The sequence below is a fragment of the Hyperolius riggenbachi genome, chromosome 7 (genome assembly GCF_040937935.1).
Source record: "Hyperolius riggenbachi isolate aHypRig1 chromosome 7, aHypRig1.pri, whole genome shotgun sequence".
Classification (NCBI taxonomy): domain Eukaryota; kingdom Metazoa; phylum Chordata; class Amphibia; order Anura; family Hyperoliidae; genus Hyperolius; species Hyperolius riggenbachi.
Window position 1 is genome coordinate 224,607,757 of NC_090652.1, and position 26,574 is coordinate 224,634,330.

A 26,574-nucleotide genomic window follows, 5' to 3' on the forward strand; every position below is an offset into this window, starting at 1 on the left:
CTGGGTGGCACCTGTCACCACCTAAACTGGGGAGGATCCCTGTCACTAAACTTGGGGGATTCCTGTTACTACCTAAAACTGGGTGGCACCTGTCACTACCTAAACTGGGGGGGGTTCTCTGTCATAGCCTAAACTGGGTGGCACTTATCACCAGCACCTGTGTCGGAAATGCTCACAATCTAATCCCTACCATAGTCCTAATGTCCCACCATTGTTAAATTCTTGTAAATTTGGCTCCACCTGTGACCACACTCACATGCCGATCCATGGCCATACCCATTTTTCAGCAAAGCAAATTACTTTATTAAGGAATCAACTTCAGTATGGTTGATCGAAAGTCGATGGACTAGTGACCTATACACTACAAATGATATCCTATGCGATTCACCTTCAAACTAAATCTGACTGATGTTGTATTTCCATGCTCTGAATGCAAAAATCAATTGAATGACACGTTAACAGTAGCCAATTCCTGTGCGATCGACCGATATCTTGCATCCTGTCCGATCGACTAAGCTGGTTTCAACATGAAATCGTCCACTTTTCATCGACTGGGAATTTTGGAACATACTCGACACTCGATTCTGTCTCGATTCCATAAAATAATCAAATCGAATAGTCGATCATACAGCGAAATCCTTAAAAAGAGGACCGTCTGTATTTGAATCTCATTAACCATCCCTAGTTCTTCACCCTCATCTGACAACTACTATAAACACTGCTCATCTAAACACCACTACTATGTCTGTCTTGCTAGCTGAAGTCAAGCAGGCAGGGAGGGATCTGTGACCTTATCTCTTCTTAAGGTACCCATACACTTATAGATTAGCAGCAGATTCGACCATTAGATAGATTCCTGTCAGATGCCTGTCAAGTCGAATCTGACAGGAATCTACCTGATATGTGCCACACAGTAGGAACAGATTTCCAATAGATTTCAGAATGAAATCTATTGAAAATCAATTGAAATGCAGTGTTGCACCATTCGATCCAATGCAACCCTATGGGCCATGATCGACCCAGATTTTCCGTCCGGACCGATCGAGCAAATCGATCGAAATCAGCCAGAAATTGATCGATCGATCAATCAATCATGCTTTCTGCTGCATCGATTTCAAGCTGATTCTATCAGAACGGTCGAATTGGCCGTCGATCGATGGCTGAAATCAACCAGTGTATGGGTCCCTTTAGCTTCAGCAGATGTCATTTCAAGCAACAACCTTGCAGTGAAATTGCCAGTTTTCATGTCGACCTTGAACTGAGCACAGCTTGCTGTGAGGATTTTGTCTGAGGTAGTAGTATAAAAAATCCTGGAGAAGCGTATGAGGAAAATATTGTGTGGCCTCTGTCTCCCTCTTGTGGAATAAAACAAAATGTACTCCAAGGCAGGGAACACACTTGCAGGGACATTTTCCCCTGCGATTCCTGAGTCCCTGTCGGCTTTCACAAAAGTTTGCCATGATTGTTCCGCAATTTTTCTGCATTTGCTGCGGCATATTCAGTACGCAAACGTGCGCATTGTGGACAGCTGCGTGATTTAACCACTTCCCGACCGCCTAACGCACAGTGGCGGCCGGGAAGTGGAGCCCTTAAGGACCGGCTCACCCACAGAGGCGGCGGTCCATTTAAGGGCATGGGCGGAGCGATCGCGTCATCCGTGACGCGATCCTCCGCCGGCGCCTGTCACCGCTCGCTCGCCGCAACATCCCGCCGGCTATACGGAAGCGCCGGCGGGATGTTAACCCCGCGATCGCCGCATACAAAGTGTATAATACACTTTGTAATGTTTACAAAGTGTATTATACAGGCTGCCTCCTGCCCTGGTGGTCCCAGTGTCCGAGGGACCACCAGGGCAGGCTGCAGCCACCCTAGTCTGCACCCAAGCACACTGATTTCTCCCCCCCCTGCCCCAGATCGCCCACAGCACCCATCAGACCCCCCCCCCTGCCCACCCCCCAGACCCCTGTTTGCACCCAATCACCCCCCTAATCACCCATCAATCACTCCCTGTCACTATCTGTCAACGCTATTTTTTTTTTATCCCCCCCCCCTGCTCCCTGCCCCCTCCTGATCACCCCCCACCCCTCAGATTCTCCCCAGACCCCCCCCCCAGACCACCCCCCCCTGTTTACTGTATGCATCTATCCCCCTGATCACCTGTCAATCACCTGTCAATCACCTGTCAATCACCCGTCAATCACCCATCAATCACCCGTCAATCACCCCCTGTCACTGCCAGCCATCAATCAGCCCCTAACCTGCCCCTTGCGGGCAATCTGATCACCCCCCCACACCAATAGATCGCCCACAGATCCGACATCAGATCACCTCCCAAATCCATTGTTTACATCTATTCTCTCCTCTAAACACCCACTAATTACCCATCAATCACCCATCAATCACCCCCTATCACCACTTGTCACTTTTACCTATCAGATCAGACCCTAATCTGCCCCTTGCGGGCACCCAATCACCCGCCCACACGCTCAGATTGCCCTCTGACCCCCCCTTATCAATTCACCAGTGCATTAATTACATCTGTTCTTCCCTGTAATAACCCACTGATCACCTGTCAATCACCTGCCAATCACCTATCACCCATCAATCACCCCCTGTCACCCCCTTTCACTGCCACCCATCAATCAGCCCCTAACCTGCCCCTTGCGGGCAATCTGATCACCCACCCACACCATTAGATCGCCCGCAAACCCGCCGTCAGATTACCTCCCAAATGTATCGTTTACATCTGTTATCTTCTCTAAACACCCACTAATTACCCATCAATCACCCCCTATCACCACCTGTCACTGTTACCTATCAGATCAGACCCTAATCTGCCCCTTGCGGGCACCCAATCACCCGCCCACACGCTCAGATTGCCGTCTGACCCCCCCTTATCAATTCACCAGTGCATTAATTACATCTGTTCTTCCCTGTAATAACCCACTGATCACCTGTCAATCACCTGCCAATCACCTATCACCCATCAATCACCCCCTGTCACCCCCTGTCACTGCCACCCATCAATCAGCCCCTAACCTGCCCCTTGCGGGCAATCTGATCACCCACCCACACCATTAGATCGCCCGCAAACCCGCCGTCAGATTACCTCCCAAATGTATCGTTTACATCTGTTATCTTCTCTAAACACCCACTAATTACCCATCAATCACCCCCTATCACCACCTGTCACTGTTACCTATCAGATCAGACCCTAATCTGCTCCTTGCGGGCACCCAATCACCCGCCCACACGCTCAGATTGCCCTCAGACCCCCCCCCCCCTTATCAATTCGCCAGTGCATTAATTACATCTGTCCTTCCCTGTAATAACCCACTGATCACCTGTCAATCACCTGCCAATCACCTATCACCCATCAATCACCCCCTGTCACTGCCACCCAACAATCAGCCCCTAACCTGCCCCTTGCGGGCAATCTGATCACCCACCCACACCAATAGATCGCCCGCAGATCCGACATCAGATCACCACCCAAGCGCAGTGTTTCCATCTATTCTCTCCTCTAAACACCCACTAATTACCCATCAATCACCCATCAATCACTCCCTATCACCACCTGTCACTGTTACCTATCAGATCAGACCCTAATCTGCCCCTTGCGGGCACCCAATCGCCCGCCTACACGCTCAGATTGCCCTCAGACCCCCCCTTATCAATTCGCCAGTGCAATATTTACATCTGTTCTCCCCTGTAATAACCCACTGATTACCTGTCAATCACCTATCAATCACCCATCAATCACCCCCTGTCACTGCCACCCATCAATCACCCCCTGTCACTGCCACCCATCAATCACCCGCTGTCACTGCCACCCATCAATCAGCCCCTAACCTGCCCCTTGCGGGCAAACTGATCACCCACCCACACCAATAGATCGCCCGCAGATCCGACATCAGATCACCACCCAAGCGCAGTGTTTCCATCTATTCTCTACCCTAAACACCCACTAATTACCCATCAATCACCCCCTGTCACTGCTACCTATCAGATTAGACCCCTATCTGCCCCTAGGGCACTCAATCACCCGCCCACACCCTCAGAATGCCCTCAGACCCCAGCCCTGATCACCTCGCCAGTGCATTGCTTGCATCCATTCCCCCCTCTAATCACACCTTGAGACACCCATCAATCACCTCCTGTCACCCCCTAGCACACCTACCCATCAGATCAGGCCCCAATTTGCCCCGTGTGGGCTCCTGATCACTCGGCCAAACCCTCAAACCCCCTTCCGATCACCTCCCCAGTGCATGGATTGCATCTATTTTCCCCTCTAACCACCCCCTGAGACACCCATCAATCACCTCCTGTCACCCCCCTAGCACTCCTATCCATCAGATCAGGCCCAATACAACCTGTCATCTAAAAGGCCACCCTGCTTATGACCGGTTCCACAAAATTCGCCCCCTCATAGACCACCTGTCATCAAAATTTGCAGATGCTTATACCCCTGAACAGTCATTTTGAGACATTTGGTTTCCAGACTACTCACGGTTTTGGGCCTGTAAAATGCCAGGGCGGTATAGGAACCCCACAAGTGACCCCATTTTAGAAAAAAAAGACACCCCAAGGTATTATGTCAGGTGTATGACGAGTTCATAGAAGATTTAATTTTTTGTCAAAAGTTAGCGGAAATTAATTTTTATTGGTTTTTTTTCACAAAGTGTCATTTTTCACTAACTTGTGACAAAAAATAAAATCTTCTATGAACTCGCCATACACCTAACGGAATACCTTGGGGTGTCTTCTTTCTAAAATGGGGTCACTTGTGGGGTTCCTATACTGCCCTGGAATTTTAGGGGCCCTAAACCGCGAGGAGTAGTCTAGAAAACAAATGCTTCAAAATGACCTGTGAATAGGACGTTGGGCCCCTTAGCGCACCGAGGCTGCAAAAAAGTGTCACACATGTGGTACCGCCGTACTCAGGAAAAGTAGTATAATGTGTTTTGGGGTGTATTTTTACACATACCCATGCTGGGTGGGAGAAATTTCTATGTAAATGGACAATTGTGTGTAAAAAAATCAAACAATTGTCATTTACAGAGATATTTCTCCCACTTAGCATGGGTATGTGTAAAAATACACCCCTGTGATGATTTGCTTAGCTGCCTGTGCAGACAGGCAGCCCTTTGACCATTGTGTAAGTTTGCATGCTGCAGGACTCTGGAAAGAAGAGTTTCTGTCAGTTTTGCAGCTTGTGCTTGCAGAGGAATTTGCATACGTTGTCATGCAAATTGCCTGGCCACATTCATTGGAGGCGTGTACTATAAGTACTATGTCTTTCCCACAATGCTTTGCTGGTCATTTCCCTTCCATGCTCAGTTCCTGATGGACACTGCTGGAGTGTCAGCCATTGCTATCTAGTATAGTTAATTCCTGGGGGTTGCTTTAGGCTCCCCTTCTAGCCCAGTCAGGTTGTATTATCTGTATTGCCTGTTCTGTCTTGTCTTGCCTGTTTGCCATTGTCCTGTCCCTATGGTGGTTGACAGGAAATGGTTCTGATCTATGTTCTTGGAGTATAGCTGGTGCAGCGGTTGCTGCCAGCTATCTCTTCTGTTCTGTTTCCTGGGATCGCGCTAGCTACTTTGTGCTAGCGCTGGGGATCCTTCTGTTCTGTTTCCTGGGATCGCGCTAGCTACTTTGTGCGAGCGCTGGGGATCCTTCTGTTCTGTCTTGTCGGTCGCGATTGCGCTGTCACCAACGGCGGTTGATAGCGAATCGTTCTGTCTTGCTGAGATCGCACTAGCCGCTAGCGTTAGCGGCTGTGGATCTTTCTGATCTGTGTTCCTGCTTGGATCACACTTGCTCTGGCGGAAGAGCGGTGGATCCTTCCTGCCTAGTTCTTGTTTTTCGTGTGTCTGTCTTGTCCGCTGCGCTTGCTACAGGCTCGGTGAGGTAACCGTTAAGCAAGCGCTCGCGTCCCCTGTTTCATGTTTGTCTGTTTATGGTTAGTTAGGTGTGCTTGTCTCTATTGTGCTTATCACGTGGAGATCGCGCATAACCGCGTGCACTGTTGCGAATGAGTGCGGTGTTCGCGGTTAGCTAGCGGTTGTTATTTTCCGTATCTCCTTATTGTATTTGCTGTGCCTTTGCTACCCTCGTATTCTATTCTGTTCTGCCTTGTGTCACGTCTCGCGATCGCACCTCTCGCGATCGCGTTCCTATTTCGTATCTGCTGTTGTGTGTGCGCGGTCGCGGAGTGGCGACTGGATTGGCGCACACACATACAACCTATCCCTTTTGCTCAATCTCATTCGCAATCGCCTCTCTTGCGATTGCGTTCTGCGCTTCGTACAATTCCTGTCTGGCACTTGTGGAGGTACAGAGGATTGGTTCCTCTGCACTCCCCAGCGCCATCTGCCGACAGGAATTTCCCTCTACAGGTGCATAGCACCTTTTGCTGGGTTCCTGCAAATTATACGCTTGTGGAGGATCTCCGCCGTGTCAGCGCACGCGTTGTGCGCTGATCACGGGGAAAGTTCCACAATCGTGACAACCCCAAAACGCATTATACTACTTCTCCTGAGTACAGCGGTACCACATGTGTGGCACTTTTTTACACCCTAAGTACGCTAAGGGGCCCAAAGTCCAATGAGTACCTTTAGGATTTCACAGGTCATTTTGCGACATTTGGTTTCAAGACTACTCCTCACGGTTTAGGGCCCCTAAAATGCCAGGGCAGTATAGGAACCCCACAAATGACCCCATTCTAGAAAGAAGACACCCAAAGGTATTCCGTACGGAGTATGGTGAGTTCATAGAAGATTTTATTTTTTGTCACAAGTTAGCGGAAAATGACACTTTGTGAAAAAAAACTATTAAAATCAATTTCCGCTAACTTGTGACAAAAAAATAAAAACTTCTATGAACTCACCATACTCCTAACGGAATACCTTGGGGTGTCTTCTTTCTAAAATGGGGTCATTAGTGGGGTTCCTATACTGCCCTGGCATTTTAGGGGCCCTAAACCGTGAGGAGTAGTCTTGAAACAAAAATGACCTGTGAAATCCTAAAGGTACTCATTGGACTTTGGGCCCCTTAGTGCAGTTAGGGTGCAAAAAAGTGCCACACATGTGGTATCGCCGTACTCGGGAGAAGTAGTACAATGTGTTTTGGGGTGTATTTTTACACATACCCATGCTGGGTGGGAGAAATACCTCTGTAAATGACAATCTTTTGATTTTTTTACACACAATTGTCCATTTACAGAGGTATTTCTCCCACCCAGCATGGGTATGTGTAAAAATACACCCCAAAACACATTGTACTACTTCTCCCGAGTATGGCGATACCACATGTGTGGCACTTTTTTGCACCCTAACTGCGCTAAAGGGCCCAAAGTCCAATGAGTACCTTTAGGATTTCACAGGTCATTTTGAGAAATTTCGTTTCAAGACTACTCCTCACGGTTTAGGGCCCCTAAAATGCCAGGGCAGTATAGGAACCCCACAAATGACCCCATTTTAGAAAGAAGACACCCCAAGGTATTCCGTTAGGAGTATGGTGAGTTCATAGAAGATTTTATTTTTTGTCAAAAGTTAGCGGAAATTGATTTTAATTGTGTTTTTTCACAAAGTGTCATTTTCCGCTAACTTGTGACAAAAAATAAAATCTTCTATGAACTCGCCATACTACTAACGGAATACCTTGGGGTGTCTTCTTTCTAAAATGGGGTCATTTGTGGGGTTCCTATACTGCCCTGGCATTTTAGGGGCCCTAAACCGTGAGGAGTAGTCTTGAAACGAAATTTCTCAAAATGACCTGTGAAATCCTAAAGGTACTCATTGGACTTTGGGCCCTTTAGCGCAGTTAGGGTGCAAAAAAGTGCCACACATGTGGTATCGCCGTACTCAGGAGAAGTAGTATAATGTGTTTTGTGGTGTATTTTTACACATACCCATGCTGAGTGGGAGAAATATCTCTGTAAATGGACAATTGTGTGTAAAAAAAATTAACAAATTGTCATTTACAGAGATATTTCTCCCACCCAGCATGGGTATGTGTAAAAATACACCCCAAAACACATTATACTACTTCTCCTGAGTACGGCAATACCACATGTGTGGCACTTTTTTGCAGCCTAACTGCGCTAAGGGGTCCAAAGTCCAATGAGCACCTTTAGGCTTTACAGGGGTGCTTACAATTTAGCACCCCCCAAAATGTCAGGACAGTAAACACACCCCACAAATGATCCCATTTTGGAAAGTAGACCCTTCAAGGTATTCAGAGAGGGGCATGGTGAGTCCGTGGCAGATTTCATTTTTTTTTGTCGCAAGTTAGAAGAAATGGAAACTTTTTTTTTTTTTTCTCACAAAGTGTCATTTTCCGCTTACTTGTGACAAAAAATAATATCTTCTATGAACTCACTATGCCTCTCAGTGAATACTTTGGGATGTCTTCTTTCCAAAATGGGGTCATTTGGGGGGTATTTATACTATCCTGGAATTCTAGCCCCTCATGAAACATGACAGGGGGTCAGAAAAGTCAGAGATGCTTGAAAATGGGAAAATTCACTTTTGGCACCATAGTTTGTAAACGCTATAACTTTTACCCAACCAATAAATATACACTGAATGGGTTTTTTTTTTTATCAAAAACATGTTTGTCCACATTTTTCGCGCTGCATGTATACAGAAATTTTACTTTATTTGAAAAATGTCAGCACAGAAAGTTAAAAAAATCATTTTTTTGCCAAAATTCATGTCTTTTTTGATGAATATAATAAAAAGTAAAAAGCGCAGGAGCAATCAAATAGCATCAAAAGAAAGCTTTATTAGTGACAAGAAAAGGAGCCAAAATTCATTTAGGTGGTAGGTTGTATGAGCGAGCAATAAACCGTGAAAGCTGCAGTGGTCTGAATGGAAAAAAAGTGGCCGGTCCTTAAGGGGTAGAAAGCCCTAGGTCCTCAAGTGGTTAAAAACGCATGGAAAATCAAGAACACAAAACGCGAACGAACAGTCACGAGTGTTTCCCGCACAAGGCTATTGACTTCAATAGCCTGTGGAATCATGCTCATTTCACCATCTGCGGCAAAACACGTACAATCACATTCAGTGTGTTTCCTGCCTTAGGGCTCAAACCCACTAGCAGCCTTTTCTAAGTGCTAGTGATTTGAAAAAGCTTTTGCTAATGCAATGCTATGGGGGATTTTTATAAAATGAAATGTGGGATCACACCCATAGCATAACATTAGCAAGAACTTTTCAAATCACAAAGTGCTCAGAAAAGCGCTCCTAGTGGGTTCGAGGCCTAAGTGGGATTTCTGAAGTGATTTGACATCCTGACGTAGTGTGATAAAATAAAGGGAGCTGGACATCTTTGAGAATGTAAAGCCTTGTACCCACCACCTAGATCACCAGTGTGTCCCCTAAACATCATTATGTAGCAGTAGCAATGTCGTGTCATCACGCTAGGTCCATTACTCATGCGCAATAGAACTTTCAGTCTGTGAAAGAGCTGATAGACAGCTGGTTTTGGAGACATGCACAGTTGCCCTATAACATTGAGCTGCCCTGCTGCAGCAGTCAATAGATGTCCCACCTCCTGCTGTCTCTCGGCTGTTGCTTCCTGTGGTACTAAAGCAAATGTGCAGTCCATATGGTGAATGGTGCAGTCCTTTTTCTGAGTTTCCTTATTCTAGGGCAACTGCGCATGTATCTGAAACAAGCTGTTTATTAGCTGTTTCGGAGTTCTATTGTGCATGAGTAACAGGCCCTAAAGTGATGACGTGTGAATGCTACATAATGTCGTTTAGGGGACACTGACGATCTAGGGCACACCGATACCACACTGCCAAGAGAGTACTGCGTCCCACAGCTATTCTCACAATTGTAATCCAGTGTCCATACCAACAGAAATCATGCTGCTTTACACAGTACAGACACCAGATGATAGCAGTGAGAATGGTTGTAGACGTCTCTCTCTATGAGTGATATTACCCACAGTGTTCCAAAGGTCGGGACACTGCACAGTCTGGGGGCCCAGCTAAGCACAGGCACAGGGAACCCCAGACCTACAGAATCAAGCATTGGGTGCCATTTATGCATGGAAGTAATCTGTTGGGAAGATTGCTAGGAGTTCAATGCAGATCAGGGAGCAGAGCAGGCCACCTGCGTCTTAGGCCACTGCTTTTTAAAATCATAGAGTCATTAAAAAAAAAAAAAGGCCAGATAGTTACTAAGGAGAGGGAAGGCTCTGAGTCTCAGAGATGGGACAAGGTCCTCCGGCACCCAACGCTGAGACACCAAAGTGCGCCCCTCCATCCCTCCCACCCCAGCTGTCACACACTGATTGCTATTAGACTAAGAGGGCCACAGGGCCCACAACGTCCCCAACACCTTAATATCTAGTTATCTGGCTTGCAGTCACTGCTTCTTCTTATTTATTTCTGCTTCAAACACAATTAGGAATGACAGCTGAATGAATTGTACACTGCGCCCTGAGGCTGGAGCCTCTCCAGCCTATGCCTCGGCCCGGCCCTGCTGGGTCCTATAGAGCAGGGGTCCCCGACCTTTTCCGGCCTGGGGACCGCTTTTTGACCAAATTTTTCTCCAGGGACCGGGGGGGGGGGGGGGGGGTGCTTTGGGCTTGATGTAGGGGTTGCGCGACCTAGTGGACAGTGTTGTGCGCAGCGGGTTACGGGGGTGGGGGCTGGGGTGCGGCGGCATGGCTAGCATAGTTGCCCCAGTATAGGGAGATTAGTTGCCCCAGTATAGCTAGTATAGTGGCCAGTATAGCTAGTATAGTCCCAGTATGGGTAGGTAGTGCCCCAGTCTAGTGCCCAGTATAGCTAATATAGTGTCCAGTATGGGTAGGTAGTGCCCCAGTATAGCTAGTAAAGTGCCCAGTATAGCTAATATAGTGCCCCAGTATGGCTAGTATAGTGCCCAGCATGGCTAGTACAGTGCCCAGCATGGCTAGTATAGTGCCCAGTATGGCTAGTATAGTGCCCAGCTTGGCTAGTATAGTGCCCAGCATGGCTAGTATAGTGCCCAGTATGGCTAGTATAGTGCCCCAGTATGGCTAGTATAGTGCCCAGTATAGCTTGTATAGTGCCCAGCATGGCTAGTATAGTGCCCAGTATGGATAGTATAGTGCCCCAGTATGGCTAGTATAGTGCCCAGTATGGGTAGTTGGTGCCCCAGTATAGCTAGTAAAATTCCCAGTATAGCTAGTATAGTGCCCAGCATGGCTAGTATAGTGCCCAGTATAGCTAGTATAGTGCCCAGCATGGCTAGTATAGTGCCCAGTATGGCTAGTATAGTGCCCAGTATAGCTAGTATAGTGCCCAGCATGGCTAGTATAGTGCCCAGTATAGCTAGTATAGTGCCCAGTATGGCTAGTATAGTGCCCAGTATAGGTAGTATATAGTGCCCAGTATATCTAGTATAGTGCCCAGTATGGCTGGTATAGTGCCCAGCGTGGCTAGTACAGGGAGTGCAGAATTATTAGGCAAGTGGTATTTTTGAGGAATAATTTTATTATTGAACAACAACCATGTTCTCAATGAACCCAAAAAACTCATTAATATCAAAGCTGAATATTTTTAAAATTAGTTTTTAGTTTGTTTTTAGTTTTTGCAATTTTAGGGGGATATCTGTGTGTGCAGGTGACTATTACTGTACATAATTAGGCAACTTAACAAAAAACAAATATATACCCATTTCAATTATTTATTTTTACCAGTGAAACCAATATAACATCTCAACATTCACAAATATACATTTCTGACATTTAAAAACAAAACAAAAACAAATCAGTGACCAATATAGCCACCTTTCTTTGCAAGGACACTCAAAAGCCTGCCATCCATGGACTCTGTCAGTGTTTTGATCTGTTCACCATCAACATTGCGTGCAGCAGCAACCACAGCCTCCCAGACACTGTTCAGAGAGGTGTACTGTTTTTCCTCCTTGTAAATCTCACATTTTGTGATGGACCACAGGTTCTCAATGGGGTTCAGATCCGGTGAACAAGGAGGCCATGTCATTAGTTTTTCTTCTTTTATACCCTTTCTTGCCAGCCACGCTGTGGAGTACTTGGACGCGTGTGATGGAGCATTGTCCTGCATGAAAATCATGTTTTTCTTGAAGGATGCAGACTTCTTCCTGTACCACTGCTTGAAGAAGGTGTCTTCCAGTCCAGAAACTGGCAGTAGGACTGGGAGTTGAGCTTGACTCCATCCTCAACCCGAAAAGGCCCCACAAGCTCATCTTTGATGATACCAGCCCAAACCAGTACGCCACCTCCACCATGCTGGCGTCTGAGTCGGACTGGAGCTCTCTGCCCTTTACCAATCCAGCCACGGGCCCATCCATCTGGCCCATCAAGACTCACTCTCATTTCATCAGTCCATAAAACCTTAGAAAAATCAGTCTTGAGATATTTCTTGGCCCAGTCTTGACGTTTCAGCTTGTGTGTCTTGTTCAGTGGTGGTCGTCTTTCAGCCTTTCTTACCTTGGCCATGTCTCTGAGTATTGCACACCTTGTGCTTTTGGGCACTCCAGTGATGTTGCAGCTCTGAAATATGGCCAAACTGGTGGCAAGTGGCATCTTGGCAGCTGCACGCTTGACTTTTCTCAGTTCATGGGCAGTTATTTTGCGCCTTGGTTTTTCCACACGCTTCTTGCGACCCTGTTCACTATTTTGAATGAAACGCTTGATTGTTCGATGATCACACTTCAGAAGCTTTGCAATTTTAAGAGTGCTGCAATCCTTTGCAAGATATCTCACAATTTTTGACTTTTCTGAGCCTGTCAAGTCCTTCTTTTGACCCATTTTTCCTTAAGGAAAGGAAGTTGCCTAATAATTATGCACACCTGATATAGGGTGTTGATGTCATTAGACCACACCCCGTCTCATTACAGAGATGCACATCACGTAATATGCTTAATTGGTAGTAGGCTTTCGAGCCTATACAGCTTGGAGTAAGACAACATGCATAAAGAGGATGAGGAGGTCAAAATAATCATTTGCCTAATAATTCTGCACTTCCTGTATAGTGCCCAGTATAGTACCCTAGTATGGGTAGGTGGTGCCCCCGCAGCCGCCGCTTCTGTTACCTTATGAGCGGGCGGCCATTTCCGGATACCCCCAGGCGCCTCTCTCCTTCATGCATCATCTCCGATAACATCAGCACGTCTTGCGGAGGAGGGAAGGAGGCGGGGCAGCAGCTTCCTGTAGCGGCGATACGCTACGCCGCCACCATGGAGAGAGGCGCCTGAGGGTATCCGGAAGGGGACGCTCGCTCATAAGGCAACATGAGTGGCGGCCGCGGGGGGGAGGGGCGAGAGGACAGACCCGCCGCGGCCCAGCTGGAAACTGCCAACGGACCGGCAGTTGGCCGCGGCCCGGTGGTTGGGGACCCCTGCATAGAGCCTTTCCTCTCCTCTCCTGGTGCCCTTGGTGCAGCACTAGCTTCCCCATTTGAATTCCCCAACGCAGGGGACTTTGTAAGTCTTCAGGAGCTGAGTCCTCTCAAAGACAGGGGGCTCCATACTGCGCACCAGGGCCGGATTTACCATAAGGCACGTGCCTACAGGCGCTTAATGGAAAGGCGGCTCCCTCCCCTTCCCAAGTGCCTCTCTCCTGTCTTACCCAGGAAGTGTCCCAAGCGAAGTTTAAATGAGAGGTTAGTCACCCGGCATTCCACTGACCAGATCTCCCTTCAGTTGAGGGCACAACTAGCTTCTTATTGCTGAGGGTACATCTGGCTACCTGATGCTAAGGGGCAACTGCAGCCCTGCTCAGTGGGTACTTGTAGGTTCATGGAGGGCAGGTTTTAAAGTACCAGGACTTCTGTGCCTCTAGGCTCCTGTGCTGTAAATCCAGGCCTGCTGCGCACGCACGAGTACGCGAGAGAAGGCGCTCGCATGTGCACAGTATGGAGTGGCCTTTCTTCAGGAGCACTCAGGCTCCCAAAGACTTCCAAAGCCTCTCTTCGATGACGGAGACAGCAATATTTGACCAAATTGGTCGAATACTGCTACAGGGAGCCAGTGCTGGAACGGAGACCGGGAGAGGAGAGGGAAGGATCTATAGGACCCAGAGCCTTCCCTCTCCTTAGGTAAGTATCTGGCTTTTTTTTTTAATCGGTTTTAAACACGGAGTTAATAAGTTGCCATGTTATCCTTGCAGGGCGCCAGGAGCATACATGTAATAAGGGCGCCGGGTGAAACCGCCAGTAGAATATCGGTAATACTGCCAATATTCTTCTAAGGCTTTTAACTTGTGTCATCCTTTCATTAATATAAATCCTCCTTAGCGGTATGGACGAGTTATTACGTCCATTACCGCCGGAGGGCGCCGCTCAGGCCCCGCTGGGCCAGCTTTCATATATTTGTTTTTTTAAACACACAGCAAGCACTTTGCTTGCTGCATGTTGTGGACAATAGCTGCCGATGTGCCGATACCCACCGCGTAAGGGTCGTCCCCCCCCCGAGACCCCTGCGCAGCCGGCCAATCAATGCCAGGCAGCGCTGAGGGGTTGATCGGGACTCCGGATGACGTCACGACGCCGATGACGTCATCACGATCGTCGTCATGGCGACGGGGGAAGCCCTAAAAGAAATCCCGTTCAAAACGGGATTTTCTTATGGGTAATAGCGCCGTCGGCGATCGGAGGGGTGGGAGGGATGCGTAAGGAAGGGGGGCATCATGTAGTTAGCGCAAGGCTAGCTACATGATAGAAATTTTTTTTTAAAAAATAGCGCTGCGCTGCCTCCCTGGCGATCTTAATAGAACGCCAGGGAGGTTAATCCTGTCCCAAGCTACTCCTAAATCTATTCCTACTGTAAACCCTACACCTAATACTACTCGTATCTTCTTGGCGTAAATTCTGGCTCCAGTTATATCCAGCAGCGGCACCCAAATTACCTGCCACGGTCCAGGAGGGATGTTGTCATTTCCAGCAACAACACTACAGTGAAGTGGCCGGCTCACATCTTGGCCATTGACTGAGCACAGCATGCTTTCGGCATATGTACTGTAATGCCTCCGGTGAGTTGGGCGCAGGGTGAGCCAAATGACGGCATTAAATGCTATTCCCCCTCCGATTCATAGCAACATGAAGGGAGAGGTGCTTCAGGGGTCGTGGGAACCCCAAATTACCTTTGCCCAGAGTGCACACTATAGCATAAGTGCTATAGCAGAGCCCAGATCAGGTGCTTGGCGCTGAAAAAAGAACCTGCTTCGTGCTGTCGGGATTTGTTCAGAGGTAGTAATGTAATTAACTTATTGGAGAAGTTGATGAGAGAAAGATTTTGTGGCCTTTGTCTCACCCTTGAAGAATAAAACTCTGGAGGCATGAAGGGCACAGTTTCCCTCCAAGACAAAATTCTGAAATCACCTTTTTTTTTCCAGCGGAAGTGTAAGTAGAAGAGGCTAGCTGGCAGCAGCCAAAACAGATTCTTTGGGCACTGTGTGGCACTCGCTATTTGGGCACCATCATAGACCATAAAGTGAATTACAGCTATAGCAGTGGTCACTGAGTAATTAGGATGCCGGCTATTGCTGCAGCTCGATTTTACGCGGGGAGCAAAAAAGTAAGATTATCAGTAGGTGAATAGTTTTAATAATAGGCAGAATAGCTAGAATAGGGTGATCTGTTTTTTTCCAAAATTTCCCCATAGTTTTTACATGTATGTGGCAGCAAGATGCAAGCCTCTGGGTGTCTCCATTCAAATTAAATCAGGCAGCCACTTAGGTCGGGCATGTGTATTCAGCTAAAGACACAAGCATTGGGTGCTATTTAAAGTGAACCGGAGGTGAGAGTGATGTGGAGGCTGCCATATTTATTTCATTTTAAACAATCCAAATTGGTTGCCCTGCCACAGACCCTGAACAAGCATGAAGATCTGATGTTTCACTGGATTTGCCAAGTGCTTGATTCAGATGTGTGATTCATACACTACTGGTGCATAAAGGATGAGCAGAACTGCCAGGAAACTGGTATTGTTTAAAAGGAAATAAATATGGCAGCTTCCATAGGTCTCACACCTCAGCTTCCTTTTAAGTTAAGTTAAAAGGTGCCCCACATATCTCCACTGTCCCAGGAGAATGAATCCTGGGATATAGTAGTACTCCTCCTGCAATTGCAGAATGTCCAAAGTATAGAGGGGAAAAAAAGCAAAAAACAGACAACAAGAAAATCCTTTATTTAAAAAACAAAAAAAAACACAAACAGAAATATATTTATTTTCATCCATGTTCAATGGAATATCTCAGACGTCTTAATTCTCTGGAGTACTTTTCATAGTCTTGTTTCAGCTTATCTTCAGTAATCCTTACTACAGTCTGTTATCACATAGGTGAAGACTGTATACTTTTCTTACTTATTAGAAGACAATTTAAAAAAAAAAAAAATAATATATATATATTATATTCTCTGCAAAATTCTGCATTCTTATCTATGATGCACAGTAGGTCACATGAGGTATCTTAAAGAGAATCTGTATTGATAAAATCGCACAAAAGTAAACATACCAGTGCGTTAGGGGACATCTCCTATTACCCTCTGTAACAATTTCGCCACTCCTCGACACATTAAAAGTGGTTAAAAACAGTTTTAAAAAGTTTGTTTATAAACAAACAAAATGGCCACCAAAACAGGAAGTAGGTTGATGTACAGTATGTCCACACATATAAAATACATTCATACACAAGCAGGCTGTATACACCCTTCCTTTTGAATCTCAAGAGATCATTTGTGTGTTTCTTTCCCCCTGCAGCTATCTTCCACTGAAGTGTCAGGCTGTTTCTTCTTGCAGAGTGAAGACAGCTCTGCCTGTATGTAATTCCTCAGTATGTGAAAGCCCAGCCAGCTCAGAGGAGGATTTATCCAGCTTGTAAAAGATAATAGAGCAGAGAGAAGCTGCACTAATCTAAATAATACACAGGCAGTGTGCAGAGAGGGGCCTGGAGGGGGGAGATGCATCACAGAACCACAACACTGAAGAACTTGGCAGCCTTCCAGAGCAGGCTGACAAGTCTGACAACAGAGAGATAAGTTGATTTATTACAGAGATGGTGATAGTAGAACGTGCTGCAGTAAGCCAGAACACATTAGAATAGCTTTTGGAACTTGTAGGATGATAAAAAACAGGATGCAATTTTTGTTACGGAGTCTCTTTAAGGTGCGTACACACGCACTACTACTAAATGCAACAACGGGTCCGCCGGACCCTCTAGAAACAGCCTTATCAGTCCGCCGACAGCGCGTACACACGCACTACCGTCAGCTGAACATCCGCCCAGCAGGAGGATCCGGCAGTAGTGCGTGTGCACGCACCTTTAGAGAGCGCATTTTTCTTAGTAATAGAAAACCTGGCATCAGCATAAATGGTAAGCTTCTTTCACAGAAACAAATAGTGTTACACGCCTTACTGTTGTACCGACTGACCCTCTACCTTTATTAATTTATGAGTCACATTCCCAGCACAAGTTGCAAATCAGGTGTTCTGACACCACTGGCTGCATATTTGTGTCAGGTGTGTACTGAGACTACTAAACAACCCTCCAAAAATTAATGTCAACCAGAAAAAATGTTTTTTGCTTTATTTAAAAAAAAAACAACCATAAAATAATGTATGTAACCAATGTCCAGGTTTTCATAAGCATTCTTAGAGCCTGTGCACACTGCACTTCAGTGCCTCATGGGAATGAGAATCGCAAAACGATATTTAAAGTGGTGCAACAAGATTCCATGCAATCGCAGTTACTGCGTTTTTAACCGTTTGCTTTTGAGAAGTGCAGTAAAAAAATTTCGGGTTATCACAGGAGACCTTGCAACTGTAAGGAAGATGGTCGCAGCAAATTCTTAATAGTATTGCAAACGCAGGTACAAGTAATAAAAAATTATAAATGCACAATAATAGCGAGAAATTTGATAAAAACACAGTCACATTGCACTTGGCAATTTTCAGTGTGAACATGCCCTAAGGCTGTGCTCAGACCATGTGTGTATCGGTTTCCCCTGTGCATAACGCATCATGCACCGTGTGATACACCATGTATGTTCATTCACACTGAATGCAGTGCATTAATAGAAAACACACATGTAAATGGTCATGGCCCATAGAGATGTAGCAAAAATGTGCTTTTGCATGGCTTTTTCTTTTGTGCTTGCGTGTCTTCATGCTACTGCGCAGGCTCAGATCAAACGTGTACATGTGCAGTAAGGCCACAGTCATACACGGATGAGAATATGGCTACAGAGAAAGCAAAAGTTTGTCTTAACCACTTGAGGACCACAGTCTTTCTACCCCTTAAAGGGGAACTGAAGAGAGAGGTATATGGAGGCTGTCATGTTTATTTCCTTTTAATCAATACCAGTTGCCTGGCAGCCCTGCTGGTCTATTTCTCTGCAGTAGTATCTGATTAAAACCAGAAACAAGCATGCAGCTAGTCTTGTCAGATCAGACTTAGAAGTCTGAACCACTGAAACACCTGATCTGCTGCATGCTTGTTCAGGGGCTATGGTTAATAGTATTAGAGGCAGAGGATCAGCAGGGCTGCCAGGCAACTAGTATTGTATAAAAGGAAATAAACATGACAGCCTCCATATACCTCTCTCTTCAGTTCCCCTTTAAGGACCAGAGCCTTTTTCTCCATTCAGACCACTGCAGCTTTCACGGTTTATTGCTCGGTCATCCAACCTACCACCTAATTGAATTTTACCTCCTTTTCTTGTCTATAATACAGCTTTCTTTTAGTGCTATTTGATTGCTGCTGCGAGTTTTAGTTTTATTATATTCATCAAAAAAAATGAATTTTGTCAAAAAAAAATGACTTTTTTAAATTTCTGTGCTGACATTTTTCAAATGAAGTAAAATGTCCTATACATTTGAGCGCGAAAGTTATTCTGCTACATGTCTTTGATAAAAAAAAATCCATTCAGTGTATATTTATTGGTTTGGGTAAAAGTTATAGCGTTTACAAACTATGGTGCCAAAAGTGAATTTTCCCATTTTGAAGCATTTCTGACTTTTCTGACCACCTGTCATGTTTCATGAGGAGCTAAAATTCCAGGATAGTATAAATACCCCCTAAATGACCCCATTTTGGAAAGAAGACATCCCAAAGTATTCACTGAGAGGCATGGTGAGTTTATAGAAGATTTTATTTTTTGTCACAAGTTAGCGGAAAATGACACTTTGTGACAAAAAAAAAAAGGGAAAAAAAAGTTTCCATTTCTTCTAACTTGCGACAAAAAAAATGAAATCTGCCACGGACTCACTATGCTCCTCTCTGAATACCTTGAAGTTTCTACTTTCCAAAATGGGGTCATTTGTGGGGTGTGTTTACTGTCCTGGCATTTTGGGGGGTGCTAAATTGTAAGCACCCCTGCAAAGCCTAAAGGTGCTCATTGGACTTTGGGCCCCTTAGCGCAGTTAGGCTGCAAAAAAGTGCCACACATGTGGTATTGCCGTACTCAGGAGAAGTAGTATAATGTGTTTTGGGGTGTATTTTTACACATACCCATGCTGGGTGGGAGAAATATCTCTGTAAATGACAATTTTTTGATATTTTTTTTACACACTATTGTCCATTTACAGAGATATTTCTCCAACTCAGCATGGGTATGTGTAAAAATACACCACAAAACACATTGTACTACTTCTCCTGAGTACGGCGATACCACATGTGTGGCACTTTTTTGCACCCTAACTGCGCTAAGGGGCCCAAAGTCCAATGAGTACCTTTAGGATTTCACAGGTCATATTGAGGCATTTGGATTCTAGACTACTCCTCACGGTTTAGGGCCCCTAAAATGACAGGGCAGTATAGGAACCCCACTAATGACCCCGTTTTAGAAAGAAGACATCCCAAGGTATTCCGTTAGGAGTATGGTGAGTTCATAGAAGATTTTATTTTTTGTCACAAGTAAGTGGAAATTGATTTTAATTGTTTTTTTTTTCACAAAGTGTCATTTTCCGCTAACTTGTGACAAAAAAATAAATCTTCTATGAACTCACCATACTCCTGACGGAATACCTTTGGGTGTCTTTTTTCTAAAATGGGGTCATTTGTAGGGTTCCTATACTGCCCTGGCATTTTAGGGGCCCTAAACCGTGAGGAGTAGTCTTGAAACCAAATGTCGCAAAATGACCTGTGAAATCCTAAAGGTACTCATTGGACTTTGGGCCCCTTAGCGCACTTAGGGTGCAAAAAAGTGCCACACGTGGTACTGCCGTGCTCAGAAGAAGTAGTATAATGTGTTTTGTGGTGTATTTTTACATATACCCATGCTGGGTGGGAGAAATATCTCTGTAAATGACAATTTTTTGATTTTTTTTTTTTACACACAATTGTCCATTTACAGAGAGATTTCTCCCACCCAGCATGGGTATATGTGTAAAAATACACCCCAAAACACATTATACTACTTCTCCTGAGTACGGCGATACCACATGTGACACTTTTTTGCAGCCTAGGTGCGCTAAGGGGCCCAACATCCTATTCACAGGTCATATTGAGGCATTTGTTTTCTAGACTACTCCTCACGGTTTAGGGCCCCTAAAATGCCAGGGCAGTATAGGAACCCCACAAGTGACCCCATTTAAGAAAGAAGACACCCCAGGGTATTCTGTTAGGTGTATGGTGCGTTCATAGAAGATTTTATTTTTTATCACAAGTTAGTGAAAAATGACACTTTGTGAAAAAACAATAAAAATCAATTTCCACTAACTTTTGACAAAAAAATAAAATCTTCTATGAACTCGTCATACACCTAACAGAATACCTTGGGGAACTTTTTTCTAAAAAGGGGTCACTTGTGGGGTTCCTATACTGCCCTGGCATTTTACGGGCCCAAAACCGTGAGTAGTCTGAAAACCAAATTTCTCAAAATGACTGTTCAGGGGTATAAGCATCTGCAAATTTTGATGACAGGTGGTCTATGAGTGGGCAAATTTTGTGGAACTGGTCATAAGCAGGGTGGCCTCTTAGATGAGAGGTTGTATTGGGCCTGATCTGATGGATAGGAGTGCTAGGGGGGTGACAGGAGGTGATTGATGTGTGTCTCAGGGGGTGGTTAGAGGGGAAAATAGATGCAATCAATGCACTGGGGAGGTGATCGGAAGGGGGTCTGAGGGGGATCTGAGGGTTTGGCCGAGTGATCAGGAGCCTACATGGGGCAAATTAGGGCCTGATCTAATGCGTAGGTGTGCTAGGGGGTGACAGGAGGTGATTGATGGGTGTCTCAAGGTGTGATTAGTGGGGGGGAATAGATGCAAGCAATGCACTGGCGAGGTGATCAGGGCTGGGGTCTGAGGGCGTTCTGAGGGTGGGTGTGGGCGGGTGATTGGGTGCCCTAGGGGCAGATAAGGGTCTAATCTGATGGGTAGCAGTGACAGGTGGTGACAGGGGGTGATTGATGGGTAATTAGTGGGTGTTTAGAGGAGAGAACAGAGGTAAACAATGCACTTGGGAGGTGATCTGACGGCAGGTCTGCAGGCGATCTGATGGTGTGGGTGGGTGATCAGATTGCCCGCAAGGGGCAGGTTAGGGGCTGATTGATGGGTGGCAGTGACAGGGGGTGATTGACAGGTGATCAGTGGGTTATTACAGGGAAGAACAGATGTAAATAATGCACTGGCAAATTGATAAGGAGGGGGGGTCTGAGGGCAATCTGAGCATGTGGGCGGTTGATTAGGGGCCCGCAAGGGGCAGATTAGGGTCTAATCTGATGGGTAACAGTGACAGGTGGTGATAGGGGGTGTTTGATGGGGGATTGATGGGTAATTAGTGGGTGTTTAGGGTAGAGAACAGATGTAAAAAATGCACTTGGGAGGTGATCTGACGTTGGATCTGCGGGCGATCTGATGGTGTGGGTGGGTGATCAGATTGCCTGCAAGGGGCAGGTTAGGGGCTGATTGATGGGTGGCAGTGACAGGGGGTGATTGACGGGTGATTGACAGGTGATCAGGGGGGATAGATGCATACAGTACACGGGGGGGGGGAGGTCTGGGGAGAATCTGAGTGGTGGGGGGTGATCAGGAGTCCCCAGGGTGCAGTTAGGGACCTAATAAAAAAATAGCATTAACAGATAGTGACAGGGAGTGATTGATGGGTGATTAGGGGAGTGATTGGGTGTAAACAGTGGTCTGGGAGGTGGGCGGGGGGGGGGGGGGGTCTGAGGTGTGCTGTGGACGATCAGGGGGCAGGGGGGGGGGGGGAGATCAGTGTGCTTGGGTGCAGACTAGGGTGGCTGCAGCCTGCCCTGGTGGTTCCTTTAGACACTGGGACCACCAGGGCAGGAGGCAGCCTGTATAATACACTTTGTATACATTACAAAGTGTATTATACACTTTGTAGTGGCGATCTTGGGGTTAACAACGCGCCGGCGCTTCCGAACGGCCGGCGGGTTGTCGTCACGGGTGGGCGGAGCCAGTTGCCGGGGGAAGCGCGCGTCATCAATGACGCGATCTCTCCCCCGGCATGCCGAAAGGGCGCAACGCCCTTGGGCGTATTGCGGTCCTTTCGGCGTCCACTTTGCCACAGCCCATCGGCTGTGGGCGGTCGGCAAGTGGTTAAACAGAAAGAATTTGCGAGAAGTCAGGTTGGAGTGAGCATATGATGTCTCCCATGATGCATTACTGCTGAATATGCAAATTATCCCTTGTTCCTGTAAGCTAGCCACACCTCCAGAACTGCTGGAATGCAATGATGTGTCAGCTTGTTAACTGGATTGTAGCAGTTATAGCAGAAAATCTTTTTATTCCATAGCAGCAGAAAGCACACAACGTTTCGGCACAAGGCCTTTGTGTGCTTTCTGCTGCTATGGAATAAAAAGATTTTCTGCTATAACTGCTACAATCCAGGTTGAGACCCAGTCTTTCCTTTTCTGCTGGTCTGCCACATTTGCACCTTAATGGATCCAGGTGCTGACTGGTCGACTCCCTGGGATTAAAATTACACTGCACAGTTGAAGCCCTGGGACTTCCTTTCTTTCTGTGGTCAGCTTGTTAACTGTACAGAGCCATAATAATCACAGTCAGTATGCATGTTGGATTATTGTGGCTCTATACAATTAACAAACATCATTGAATTCCAGCGGTACTGGAGGTGTCTTACAGGGACAACCAGGGATAATTTGCAAGTTCAGAAGTGAGGCATCATGGGAGACATCATATGCTCACGCCAACCTGAATTATCGCAAATTCCTTCGGTTTTAAGAAGGCAACCTTTTGTTTTGCTTAACATTTTAGCAAGAGGGCTTTTTTGGTCCTTTGTAGCCCATTCCACACTCCTAGGAGTTTTGGTTCACCATGAGCTTGCTGGGTAGTCTCTAGCTACAAAGAAAGTCACAACCACCTGCAATAGCGTCAAGGACATGGAAAGCCACTGGACTTTCCAGACTCTACCATCTACTATGGTATCTAACTTTAACTATCTAGCTGTAATTATTGAAGTTCACAAAGGCCCTTTGAGCGGATCATTCAGAAACAGCCTTAACAGTCCGCCGACAGCGCATACACACGTGCTACTGTCAGCTGAGGCAGGGAACACACTTGACTGTTTTCGTGCGCGTTTTCTGCACAGAAAAACTGAGAACTCATGCTAATCAATGGGCTAGTACACACTTAATATGTTGTTCGCGCGCAGAAAAAAAACTGACATTCTGCATGATTCTGCACATTTTGTCAGTTTTCTCTATCAATTACATCAGCTGCTGTGAAAAAACGCACGCGTTTTCCTGCATAGAAACACACTTGGTGTGCAGAAAAAGTATGCAGGAAAACGCGCGCAGAAAACTGAAAGACAAGTGTGTTCCCTGCCTGAACGTCCGCCCGGCGGGAGGATCTGACGGACCAGTCGCCAGCAGTAGTGCGTGTGTACGCACCTTAACTTACCAAAATGTGTCAAGCAAATGTGTAGTACACAGTGCAGGAGAGTATTTACATGTATGCATGTCAATGCAGTTCGCAGCATGATTTGTATTGACGTGTATAACAGTCAATACTGGCAGGGAGGTTAAGGACCTTAGTAGTTGAAATCTACACCACGTTTTGATGTCCATCTGGCTGCCAGAGCGTAGATTTCAATTTGCAGCTGCGCACATCCGCCGATCTTGCCGCTGAATCCCCACCATCTCCCATCGCAGATCACTCGCTTTGCCTGTCTCTATGACGGCAAAGCACTGTGAGCAGGTCAGGAGCTGATTTCATTGGCTCCTAGCCCTGTCTTTCAATGTAAGCAACTCCTATTGGCTTACATTGATAAACAGGGTCAGGAGCCAATGAAAGCGGCTCCTTACCAGCTCACAGGAACTCTGCCGTCATAGAGACGGCAGAGTGGGTGGCCCAGGTTCTCGACGTGAAAGCGGTTGCGATGGGTATGTGCGGTGATCGACGGGGTTCCTCCATTTCTGTCCCAGCAGTCCCTGGTCCTTAAGGGGGCAGACAGCTGGTACTTAAGTAGTTAAAGACCACCACCACTTGGGACATTCTTGTAAATAGTGACTGGCTCTCCTCTCCATGCAGGAGAGCAGCCGAGCTGCACCTGTGCAAGTAGGCCATACCAGCACCGTAGCACAGAGCCTCTCCTGCATGAGCAGCCCCGGCTTACTGCGCAGAAGCAGCTGTATATGCTCAGGCACAGTATGGCCACACTCATGCATGAAGAGGACACTTTCCGGGAATCCGCAACGGTGGGGGCCGAGAGGATGTAAGAAGCCTCTGCAACATTAAGAGTATCTAGGTTTTTTTTCCCACCTAGAATACTCTTTTCAGAATAAATTAATGGCCCGTTCCCCTTCCTACACCTGCAGAACGCTGTCCCATAAAAGTACTGATGGACTGCAAAAGAGCCAACATTTGTAAGCAAAGGAGCAAGCTGGTTATCTTGCAGTGGACATGCGGCTTGCAGAGCGCAATGGGGGAACCAGTAATTGGACTGTGCCACAATTTACAGAGTGGCGTCCCCTGTGCAGCATTGGGCATTCTGAAAAAAACGTATTTAATAGTTGTCTTTATAGTAAAAAAAAACAAAAAACAAACAAAAAAAAAACTTAGGTGTCAGTTATAACTTTTAAAGGAGTTCTCTGCCTTTTGGTGAAAAGCAACTAGGCAGCAGGGCTCATATGCAATTAACTTTTTCTCCTGAGTTTCTTCCTAGGGGATAATTTTTCATCTTCTATTTAAAATAACTTTCAGCACTCTGCAATTGAAAAGGTACCAAAAAGTAGGTGAAAAAGTAGTGTCAACATTTTGAGTATTTTCTTACTTGCTGGAGTTGGAGCACTTTTGGGTTCTTGAAGTCAGAGTCGGTGGTTTCATAAACTGAGTCGGAGTCTGATGATTTTTGTACCAAATCCACAGCTCTGGTAAGTATTAAACTAAGGCCTCTTTCACAGTGTGACGTTAAATTCGCACGTTAAAACAACACAACGCAGAATAACTCACAGCAATGAAAAATCAATGGCCTGTTCAGTGCAGTTGGTGTCTAATGCTGCATGTTAAATCAAAGTGCTGCATGCCGTGTTATACACGATTTTAGCTGCGTTAGACTGTTTGCAAACGCTCAGTAAGACTTGGCGACATACTCTTCATTGCCTGTATTTTCTACTGAATATGCTGTGTGTGTTGTTAATGCTGCATTGCACTGTTAGTTTGGAGTCAGAGGTTTCATAAACTAAGGAGTCGGATGATTTTTGTATCGACTCCACAGCCCCAATTTAAAATGCCTTTTATTGACAAGTTTAAAAATAGCACCTAGGTCCTAGGAGAAAACTCAGGTGAAAAAGTGAATTGCCTATGGCCCCATGTCTCAGTAAGCGTCAGAGTAAGTTTTATACCATTTTTTCTTCTGTCCTAAATGTACAGTGCCTGACCTTTCCCAAAATGTGGCACCTCACTCATATCTTTTCCAGGTCATGTGACCATACAGAAAAACTGATTGTGAAGTCATTATCCCAGAACCCAGATCCAAAAACATATGACTGTGTGCATACAAAGGCCTACAGGCATATGTTCTTCCCAACAAGCTCATGGAGGAGAAATTGCATAGCTGGATGACAAGCATTGTATATTGCAGGAAGAAGGGGTAATGTATAATACCTTTTTTGCATACGCTTTGAACCAATAGCTCTTTTTTTTTTTTTTTTTTTTTTTTTAACAGTTAAAATTTATTGTATTTTGGTAAAACAGCAGACAGAGTAGTATACAATGGGTAAGATACATGAATCATGAACAGATAATCAAGATGATACAATCATATATAATACATCTAATTCGGATGATCACAATAGCAGTTTAGTATATTTATTAGTTACAGTATGTACCGGTACTTGCTAACTCACCATGAGAGGATATAAACCCATTGTAGTACTAAGAGAAGTTAGAGAGAAAGTGAGTCCAAAGACAGGTAGGACTCAAGAGAAAGAAAGAAAGAAAGATTTCCGTCCAGCCACCGCCCCCCCCCCCCCCCCGCCCCCCAGGAAGACCGCACCCTCCGCCTAATCTATAATTGGGATAAAATCTTCACTAGTAGGGTCCAGAATTCTAGTCTCCCATACTCCCCATACTTTATTAAATTTTTTGGGACAGCGTCTGTTGA

At 45.9% G+C, this 26,574-nt stretch overlaps 1 protein-coding gene across 1 annotated transcript in view; it reads left to right on the top strand.

The window, feature by feature from the left end:
• PRMT2 (protein arginine methyltransferase 2) overlaps window positions 1-16,842 on the top strand; it is a 486,423-nt gene extending 469,581 nt beyond the window's left edge. The window contains exon 10 of the transcript XR_011022800.1: window positions 16,746-16,842. The gene's annotated coding sequence lies outside the window, so the exon portion shown is untranslated. The remainder of the gene's footprint in view (window positions 1-16,745) is intronic.
• Window positions 16,843-26,574: the final 9,732 nt, after the last annotated feature.